Raw genomic sequence first — 10,616 nt, 5'->3', positions numbered from 1 at the left:
TTTATACCATGGACTATTCAGAAACAGTAAAAAAAAATCTTAATACAAGTGGGTCTGGAGGGACTTAAATGCTGTGTAAAAATTCTTAACAAGTGACATGCTATGTAATTCCATCTATACTTCTTTAAGTGACAGAATTTCAGTTGAAATATGTTGAAAGCTGAAGATTGGTGGATTCTGCCACAATGAATTATGCTTCAGTTATGAAAGCTGTTACTAGGAGAACCTGGGGGAAGATCTGTGGGATCTTGTCTGTATTAATTTACTAATGTTCCTGCCTGTGACTCTGTGAAAGTGTCAAAAGATTTAGACAAATAATTTATACTAAAAAAAAGCTGACCTCAATCACTTTTTCCCTTGGACTTTCTGATAAAGATGATCCTGAGACTCCACTGATAACTGAAGCAAGTCCTATCATTGAAGAAAGAAACTGTAAGTCAGTGGAGAATTCTGAGTCTGTGAAGAATACTGAATCTGTTGACCAACATACCAATCAAGAGACTTAATGGAAGCTGTAGTGTCCAGTTGAAAAAACCAGAAGTTGGGTCTTCCAGGGACCCTGAGACTTCAGAAGTTCTCCCTTTTCAGGTATCACAGAATCTCTATTTTTTTTTGTGGGTTGTGGGGCTTGAGTTCTGGGCTTGGGCACTATCTCTGTGTTCTTCAGCTCAAGGTGAGCACTCTACCACTTGAGCCACAGTACCACTAATGGTTTAGTGGAGGTAAGAGTCTCATGGACTTTCCTGCCCTGGCTGGCATTAAACCGTGATCCTCAGATCTCAGCCTCCTGAGTAGCTAGGATTACAGGCGTGAGCCACTGGTGCCCAGCTAGAATCTCTATTAAAATATTGGGATTTAAAAATATTAGAGTTTACCAGGTACCCCTGGCTCACACCTGTAATCTTAGCTACTGAGGATGCTTAGGTCCAGATGAATGCAGATTCCATCTCCAACTAAATGCCAGCAAAGTGCTACACTAGAGGTATGGCTCAAGTGGTAGAGTGCCAGCCATGAGCAAGCAAGCCAAATGTGTGAAGCCCTGGTACAATGAGAAAAACAAATCATTTAAATAGGGATACAGGTGGACCCATTGCAACAATGAGATGTACAAGTCATTATGTCGAAAACGAACTTTACAACTTTGGTGGGGGGTCAGGGAAAACTGGGTGGGGGGGCGGGGGGAAGGATGGGAAGGGATGGGAAGGGGAAACAAAGGAGGCGGCTAAATGCTTGATAAGAAATGTACTCATTATCTTGCCCATATAATTGTAAACCCTCTGTACAGTATTTTCACAATAAAAAAGACAGATTCAAGCTCAATGCTAATTTAGGTTTACATTTCTTTTCTTATTTTTACAACCATAAATAATAGTTTTTCAGTTCTATAAATGCCATCAGCAGTAATTTCCTTTGCTGCATGGTGCCTACATAATAAACACAGACAACTGTCTATCAGTCAAGCAATGCATTAAGCAAATATTATTAGGTTCCCATACTTTAGCTAATACTTAGATAACTTATGTATATTGTACTCTGGCTCAATAATTTTTCACACTTTCTTGTGTCTTCCCCCCCCCCATTTACTGGGACAATAGGAAACTTTCCAAAGATATACCCCAGGCCAGATGGAAATATTGGGGCCCCGGGGGCAAGTCCTTGCTCTCCTCAGCCTCAGCTACAGTGGCCACAGTGGGTAAAATCATCAGTCATTTCATTACTGTCTGTGTGCGTTTTACAGATTTGTGTTACAAAGGACTTAGTTAATAATTCTCCTTCCACATTTGTTCAAGGGTTTATTGTTTGAAGAAAAATAATCATGAGATGATAGACACTGCTAGTAGAATTGGTAGCATTTTCTTATTAGAATGAAGTCTAGGAATTGCTATAAATGTCTGTTCTTTAATGATGATATATCAGGGTTTTGTTTAAAAAATGTTATACTAAGGAGATATTTTCAAGGAATAATTACCCCAATTGTTAAAAATAACCTGTCTTATAGCATTCATGATTTTAGATATACACACTTTGATATTTCGTTTTTAGAATTTAGCTTGGTAAGTTTGGGTAATAAAGAGCAACAAATTTAATTTTTCTCTAGGACAAGATACTTCAAACATCATTGAAACAACAGAGTCTTCCCTTGGGATCCCTAGTCCCAGTGAGATTTCAGCTGAAGTCAAGCTGCTGAAGGTCAGTATAGAGAAAATTTAAGTCCTAGGATACTTTGGATTCAGTAGCTAGCTTGTGCATTTTTGATATTAAGGACATGGGGACATCCTACAGCTGTGGTGGGTTGCCTTGTGAATCCAGCTGCCAGTTAGAGATCTGTGTCTTGTAACTGTTCATATCTCTCTACTCTGCATCTGAAGTAATTTCAAGGACTGCTGTATAATAAAATTATATTGCCATATATGCTGAATATAAGAATTACTTAGCACTTTATATGGCAACCACGGTTGGCTGAATTTAAAACTGACAGGACCAAAAAAGATTTTTGTTTATTTAGGGCTATTTTTTTTGCCTTTTGTTTTTTGTTTGTTTGATTTTCTACCTTTTGTTTTTTGATACTAGGCATTGAACCCAGGATGTTGCAATTGCTAGGCAAGTGTTTTGCCATTGAGCTGAGGTACATTCTAGCCTTTTCTCTCTCTTTTTTTTTGCATTTGGGTTTTTATGAAGGTGAGGGTTTATATATATATATAGTGAAAATACCATACAGAGGTGTTACAATTACATGGACAAGGTAATGAGTACATTTCTTATCAAGCATTATTGCCTCCTCCTTTGTTACCCCTTCCCATCCCTTCCCATTTCCCGTTCCCCCCACTTCCATCACCACCCCACACACACCGTGCCAAAGTTGTAAAGTTCGTTTTTTGACATTGTTGCAATAGGTCCAACTGTATCCCTATTTAAAATATTTGTTTTTTTTCCTTCCCCTCCACAAATTATACCAACATCAAATACAGTGAAAACAGGGGTTATACCGTGGGGGAGGGACATACAAAGCAACAAAGAAATCATCTTATAAATATGTTAGAAACAATTGTATGAAAGAAAAAAGAAACATTTGTGTCCTTATCTTGGGGATCATTTCACCTACCATCAACTTTTCTTACCGTTTCTGCTTGTCTTAGACATATACTAGTTATTGCAAATAAGGGAAATCATGGGACCTATGTTTATTTGGGCCTGGCTTACTTCACTTCATATAATTTTGTCCAACTCTCCATTTCATAACAAATGGGGCAATGTCATTCTTTCTGATGGAGGCATCGAATTCCATTGTGTATATATGCCACATTTTCTTGATCCATTCATCTACTGAGGGGCATCTGGGTTGGTTCCATATCTTAGCTATGGTAAATTATGCTGCAGTATACATAGTCGTGCTTGTAGCTTTAGCATGGTCTTCTTTGTGATCGCTTGGGTAAATGCCCAAAAGAGGGATTGCTGGGTCATAGGGAAACTCTATGTAGACTCTTTTGAGGAACCTCCATACTACATTCCAAAGTGGTTGAACAAGTTTATACTCCCACCAACAATTCAGAAGAGCTCCCTTCTGTCCACATCCCCTCCAACATCTGTTGTTATAAGAGTTCTTGATTCTAGCCATTCTAACAAGGGTTAGGTGGTATCACAATGTTGTTTTGATTTGCATTTCTTTTATGGCTGGGGAGGTTGAGCATTTCTTCATGTGTCCATTGGCCATCCTTCTTTCCTCTTCAGAGAAGTTTCTCTTTAAGTCTTTAGCCACTTATTTATTGGGCAGTTGTTTCTTTGAGGATTTGTTGTTGGGAAATTAAATTTTTTTGAGTTCAAGTTGTATTTTAGATATGTGACCCTTGTCCGTTGTATGGCTAGTGAAAATCTTTTCCCAATCGGTGGGCTTTCTATTGCTCTTGCTATGTCCTTTGCCATGCAGAAGTTCTGCAATTTCATGTAATCCCATGTGCCCAACCTTTCTTTGATTTGTTGTGTTTCTGGGTCTCTTTTAAAAACATTTTGGTCTGTGCCAAGATTTATTCTTCGAAGTTTGTCTTGATCAAAAGGAAACCTGCACTTCTAAGCCGTATGGAAAAGTTTTGAAGACCAGTTTGTTTTCTTCATCTCTCACAGCCCATATTGTTTCTCATTTAATACTCTTTGCTCATCTCTATCTTTTTTTCTCTGGAAGCAGATTTATTCTATCTGTTTTTCTCCATCTTCAGAGTTATATCATGTTTTGGCGTATATACCCATCAGAGACTAACAGGTTCCACTATCACTACTTGTGTATACCTAAGAGAGAACTGGATTGACATACCTTTGGGTCCATAGTGCATGGGTCAGTAGCCATGTCAGTAGACATGGCTGCAAAATACTCCATATATGAGGCACTGTTCTTACTGATGAGGCTATTTACTGTGAGGCTATTTTGGCTTTGACTAACACACTATGTGTTTAAAAAATGAGTTTATTTTTCTCCCTAAAGGACTCTAGAAATAGACTATTGCATGTTGTTTTGGTGAACGTAGGGTCCTGGTACCTTCAGTTTTCTTTGTTGTTTACTTTATGATTTTGTAATTGTTGTCAGATCATGCTGTGAGTGCAAGTATGGTATTCTCAAACAGATAAGCTCAAATTCAGGAGTTACAGAGACAGGAAGTTTCATTTCTCCTCATGCCCCCAGCAACTAGAATGGTTTAATGTCTAACTCTGATGCTTTGAGATATTGGGAGATTAAATTGTTAGCATTATCAGAAATTTTTATCAGGAGTTGCTTTTAGTGGGCAAAGAAAACAGGAGTTAGAAGTATGTTTGGATAGTAAACAGCAGTGACTTCATAAACACTTGAAGGACATCTGTCATTCAGAGCCATGTTTTAAGAGGGGAATGAAAATCATGGAAAACCCTGGGAAGAGTGGCTAGTATTAATGTCTTAAAAACTTGGAGAGTTAATGGATCATGCATATGAAAATCTAAGGAAAAGAGATAGGGAGAATATACCCTTTTTATACCTTTGAAGGCTAGCATGGAGGGCAGAGTTTAGGTTGTGTTTACTTATGTCTCATGAGTAGAGAACTCCCACTACTCAGTGGAAGTTTTATGGACTTAGATTTTAGTTGAATATTAAGTGTACCAGAATAGAATTGGTGGCATTTTCATCCTAAAGCCTTTCCCATCTTCTAAAGTTCCTAAGGAGAGAAATTAATTTCACTGTGAAGGAAATTATACTAGAGATGGTTCTTTTTAGAAGTTTGAGGTAAAAGATACCAATGAAATCACTCGGTCATCTTTTTTGCAATTTTGTCATGTTCCTTTAAGGATGTTGTCTTCTGCTTCGTGTGTGTGTGTGTGTGTGTGTGTGTGTGTGTGTGTGTGTGTGTGTGTGTTATTCCTGGGGGTTAAAAGCAGGACCTGGGTGCTGTCCCTGAACCTTTTTGCTCAAGGCTAGCACCCTACTACTTGAGCAACAGCTATACTTCTGTGATAATTACTTTTTTTTTTTTGGTGATTAATTGGAGAGATAAATCTGCCTGGACTAGACTACCTTGCCTGGTCTGGCCTCAAACTGTGATGCTCAGATCTCAGCCTCCTGGATAACTAGAGTTCCAAGTGTGAACCACTGGCATCCAGCTAGTTAGCTAGCTAGCTTGCTTGCTTCCTTGCTTCCTTTCTTCCTCCACCCCACTTTTTTTTGTCTGTCATGGGGCTTGATCTCTGGGTGTGGGCCCTGTCCCTGTACCCTTCTGCTCAAGCTAGCACTCTAGCTCTTGAGCCACAGCGCCACTTCCGGTTTTCTGAGTGGTTTATTGGAGATAAGTGTCTCACAGACTTTCTTTCCCAGGCTAGCTTTGAACGGTGATCCTCAGATCTCAGTCTCCTGAGTAGCTAGGATTATAGGTGTGAGTTACCGGTTTCAGGCCTCTTTCTTTTTTAATGTTTATGTTCTGGCACTGGGGTTTGAACTCCCATCTTCACAGTCTACCTTGTCCTCCTCCCCCACAGCTGGCACATGAACCCTGCCTCTGATTTTTGCTGGATAAATAAATGGAGATGAAAGTCTCACAGGTTCTTCTGCCCTTGTGGCTTTCCATTGTGATCTTTAGATCTCAGCCCAGAGATCCTAGGACCATAGGCGTGAGTCATCAGTGGCCCAGTCCTGCTTTCTGGATTCAGATTCATATTTCAAAACTTTTTAACTGTTACTAAAAGATACGGGTTACAGTTATATAAGTTGGGTAAAGAGTACATTTCTTTTTTATCAATCGTGGACATGAACTCTGGGCCTGGGCACTGCCTCTCAGCTCTAGAGCTCAAGGCTAGTTAGTGCTCTACTACTTGAGCCACAATGCCACTTCTAGTTTTCTGATGGTTTATTGGAGATAAGAGTCTCACAGACTTTGCTACCAGGGCTTGCTTTGAACCACAATCCTCAGATCTCAGCTTCCTGAGTAGCTAGGATTACAGGTGTGAGCCACTGGTACCCAACTAAGAGTACATTTCTTTATTTTTTCTTCACCCTTTTTTTATTTTTAATTTTTATTGTGAAAATGCTGTACAGAAGTGTTCCAATTACGTGGGCAAGATAATGAGTACATTTCTTATCAAGCATTGTAGCCTCCTCCTTTGTTTCCCCTTCCCTCCCCCACCCTCCCCCACCCAATTCTCCTCCTCCCCCCAAAGTTTCAAAGTTTGTTTTTCCACATAACGACTTGTACATCTCATTCTTGCTATGGATCCACCTGTATCCCTATTTAAAGGATTTGTTTTTTGGACAATGTCACCACTTTCTTCTCTCTGTTAGGCTTGATTATAGGGAGTCTAGTGTAGCCTTCAATCTTAAGGACTAGTTAATCTTTACTGCTGAGCCCTGATTCCTCTGAATTCACTCTTATTCCTCAGGTGTTCAGTGAAGTCTGTTCACTTGATTGTTTAAAAACCAGATGTTTCCGCATAGCTTGAGCTATGGGGATTGTGTTGCTTACTACTTACACTAGTTCTTCTCCAACTGTGTGGCGTTACCTAATGTTTTTTAACAGTGTATTATTCAGATAAAGACACATGGGCACATCTGTAGCTTCTTGAAACATTTTACTTATATAGCTGCATCCTCTGAAGTTTTCTGACTTTCAAATGATAGCTGCTTCAGCCTTCCCTGATGCCAGCCTTTTCCCTGACTTACATTGTGTGTGAGTGTTCTGTTGTCTTTAGGATCTCCTCTGTGTGTTGGGGTTTGGAACTTTTCTCTAGGCAGAAAGCCCAGCTGTAGGGTTGACTTTGTTTCTCTTTTCTCCTGGACCAAAGTCTTTTATTTTGTCTTTTTTTCCATTGTCTAAAAATAGTTCTTTCTTATATTTTGTCTGGTTTTCTAGTTGCTGTATAGGAAGGCAAGTGTAATATCAGCTTATTTATAGTACTTGAAAGCAAAAGTTCTCTCCATAATAGAGTGTTTGATATAATATAGTTTAATTACTTGGTGTACTTGTTGATCTCTTATATGATTTTTAAAGATAAAAGAGAACTGATTATTTTTGAAACATACTCATCTTTGTAATATATATTGATTCCCTTACTAAGAATCAGCATAGTCTTCTAGGACAAAGTTGAGCTATAATTTGCATACAGTAAAACTGTTTTTTTTGCAATATGACTTTGTGTTGAGAAATAATAATTATGTTTATACTGTATAGTCACAGTATATTGTGATACACAGACACAGAATATTTTCTGTATTTGTATGGCTCACTGAGATATAAGAATATTTTCATTACTAAGGGAGTTCCTTCATGCCAGTCTGTAGCCACACCGTTCTGTCTGTTCACAGCATTTTCCAACCATTGATCTCTTTCTGACTATAGTTTCCTCTTGTTTAGAAAAATGTTTACTATGTGTAGATAAATACTTTTTTCTTTTGCCAATTGTGGGGCTTGAACTCAGGACTTGGGTGTTGTCCCTGACCCTTTCTGTACTTAAGGCAGCTATCACTCTACCACTTAAGCCACAGCGCTATTCCCTAAATTTTTTGAGAAGTTATTTGGAAATAAGTATCTCATGGACTTTCCTGCCTGGAAGGCTTTGAACTGTGATCTTCAGATCTCAGTCTTCAGAGTAGCTGAGAAGGATTACAGGCATGAGTCACCAGACACCACTGCCTGGCTATTGTAACCTTTGTTTATTTATTTTGGCAATATGAAGTACCACTTGAGCCACATCCTTATTCCTTTCTTCTGCCTGTCTATCTATCTATCTATCTATCTATCTATCTATCTATCTATCTATCTATCTATCTATCTATCTATCTATCTATCTATCTATCTATCTATCTATCTATCTATCTATCTATCTATTTATCTATCTTTCTTTCTTTCTTTCTTTCTATCTATCTATCTATCTATCTATCTATCTATCTATCTATCTATCTATCTATCTATCTATCTATCTATCTATCTATCTATCTACAGGGAGCAGTTTTGTTCTCAGAGATGTCAGTTCATAATGGCAGGAAGGTCATGGCAAAGCAGAATCAATCATACCATGGCAACTAGAAAGCAGAAATAGCTAGTTTGTTTTTGGATCCAATCACTGGCTTTTACTTGTGCTGGCTTTGGGCTACAATTCTGCCTCTACTTTGTAAGCAGCTGTGATTACAGGCGTAAACTGTGTCTTTGGATTCTCTTTTCATTCTTTTCACTGTGTAGCCTGGCATCCTTGAACTGGATATGAATGTAGCTTAGGCTGGCCTCAGACTCACAATACTTATGCCTTAGTCTCTGGAGTAATGGCATTATAGGCATATATTAAATACTTAGTTATACTTTAAATTTATGCTTTATATTTTTTTTCTTAATTTTAATACTGAAATTTAAAACAGTTCATTTTCATAATGTGAACTTGTTCAGATTCTTTAAGAGATAGTATGCCCCTTCTAGGAAGATAACTATAGTCCTCACTTTTATCTTAGATTACCTTTGTTTGCTTTTATACTTTACATACTTATAGTACATTTTGTATCTATCTTCTTTCACAACATTTTTGTATCATTTGACCATGTTGCATTTTGGATGTGGTATTCCATTTTGTCACTATGTTATATTTTATTTATTCCACAGTTTTTAAGGATTGAAATAGTTTCCATGTTATAGCTATTACAAATACTGCTGCTCTGAATATTTTTGGTTATTTATTTATTTATTTTTGGCTAGTACTGAGGCTTGAACTCAGGGCCCAGGAACTGTCCCTGAGCTTCTTTTGCACAAGGTTATCACTCTACCACCTGAGCCACAGTGCAATTTCCTGCCTTTTCTATGTATGTTGTACTGAGAAATTGTTCCTAGGGCTTCATGCATGCTAGGCAAGCATTGTACCACTAGGCTACATTCCCAGCCCTGAAATGTCTTCTGATGAACCACTGTACATATGTAGCTATAGTAGATTCTGGCCAGCAGTTTTCCAAAGAGGAGAACCTACTATGTGTCTACATGCAGTGTGTATTATCCTTACTGTTCCACATTCTTCCCAGTGCTTAGTATTGTAGGTCACTCTTAAAGAATTGAAACATATAAATGGCTGGACACTGGTGGCTCATGCTTGTAAACCTAGCCCCTGAGGAAGTTGAGATCTGGGGATTGTGGTTCAAAGCCAGCCCAGGCAGGAATGTCTGTAAGACTCTTCTCTCTAATTAACCAGCAAACAAAGCAGGAAGTGGAGCTGTTGTGCAAGCGGTAGAGTACTATCCTTGAAGAAAAAAAGCTCATAGACATCACCTAGGCCCTGAGTTTTAAGCCCCTGGACTGACACAAAACCCCCACAAAACATGCAAATGTGTTTTCCCAGTATTGTAGTAATGACATTTATGTTGCTTTCTAGGGAAAGGACATTATTAGTGGGGGTTTAGATGCCTTCAAATTCATTGTGAAGAAGACAATAGATGTAATAGCAGAAGGGGATCCTGTATTTAAAATGACCAAGGATCTGATGAACTGGAATTCTACACTGTCTCAGGTACTGTTACCTTTACTGGTTTGATTGCTGTTTTCTGTTGTTCATGTGTTTTGTTTTGTTTTTTAATTTGAATTTTTCCCTTTGTTACCTTGAGATTTTGTTAGTGTATTTCCTTGCAAAGAATTTTCAATGCATTATAAAATGAAGGCATTTTTATGGGCTGGATGTGCAGTTAGAGCTCTAATGCTTATACAAATGGCCAGCTCTTTTCTTTCTGCAGTAGCCTCTGTCAGTGCATTGCAAAATCCTGAGCGCTATCAAGATTGCTTATTAGGTTAATGTTGAAACCACTTTTAGAAATGCATGTGGCTCCTTGGGTAATACTGTCAAGCATCAAATTTTGTTTAGCTACTTTTTTTTCCCATGCAGCTCCTGATCCTTAGTGAATTTGATTTGCCATACCAGGCATGAAGAGCAGCACTCTATACTGGAACTTGTCTCAGCTTTGCTTCTCTCCACTCTTAAAAGTTACCCTTGAGCTATTATTTGCTGCTTCTATACTTCCATCTCTTTTTAGGTTTTACGAGAGGCAAAGGAGAAAGAAGAGCTCATGACCTCCAATGAGGTAGCCATGGAAACAGATAAGAAATCTCATAGTGGGCTACCCTTTGATGAACTTCAAGAACATC

At 38.4% G+C, this 10,616-nt stretch overlaps 1 long non-coding RNA gene across 1 annotated transcript; it reads left to right on the top strand.

The window, feature by feature from the left end:
* The first annotated feature begins 383 nt into the window (after window positions 1-383).
* On the top strand, window positions 384-10,563 carry LOC138826663 (uncharacterized). Its single transcript, XR_011371801.1, has 4 exons — window positions 384-588; window positions 2,099-2,190; window positions 9,853-9,987; window positions 10,505-10,563. It is a non-coding gene; the product is annotated as an uncharacterized lncRNA (long non-coding RNA).
* Window positions 10,564-10,616: the final 53 nt, after the last annotated feature.

Source organism: Dipodomys merriami, unplaced genomic scaffold, assembly GCF_024711535.1.
Source record: "Dipodomys merriami isolate MVZ:Mamm:240054 unplaced genomic scaffold, mDipMer1.0.p SCAF_1469, whole genome shotgun sequence".
NCBI classification, from domain to species: Eukaryota; Metazoa; Chordata; class Mammalia; order Rodentia; family Heteromyidae; genus Dipodomys; species Dipodomys merriami.
This window is presented reverse-complemented; position numbering and strand designations above follow the sequence as displayed.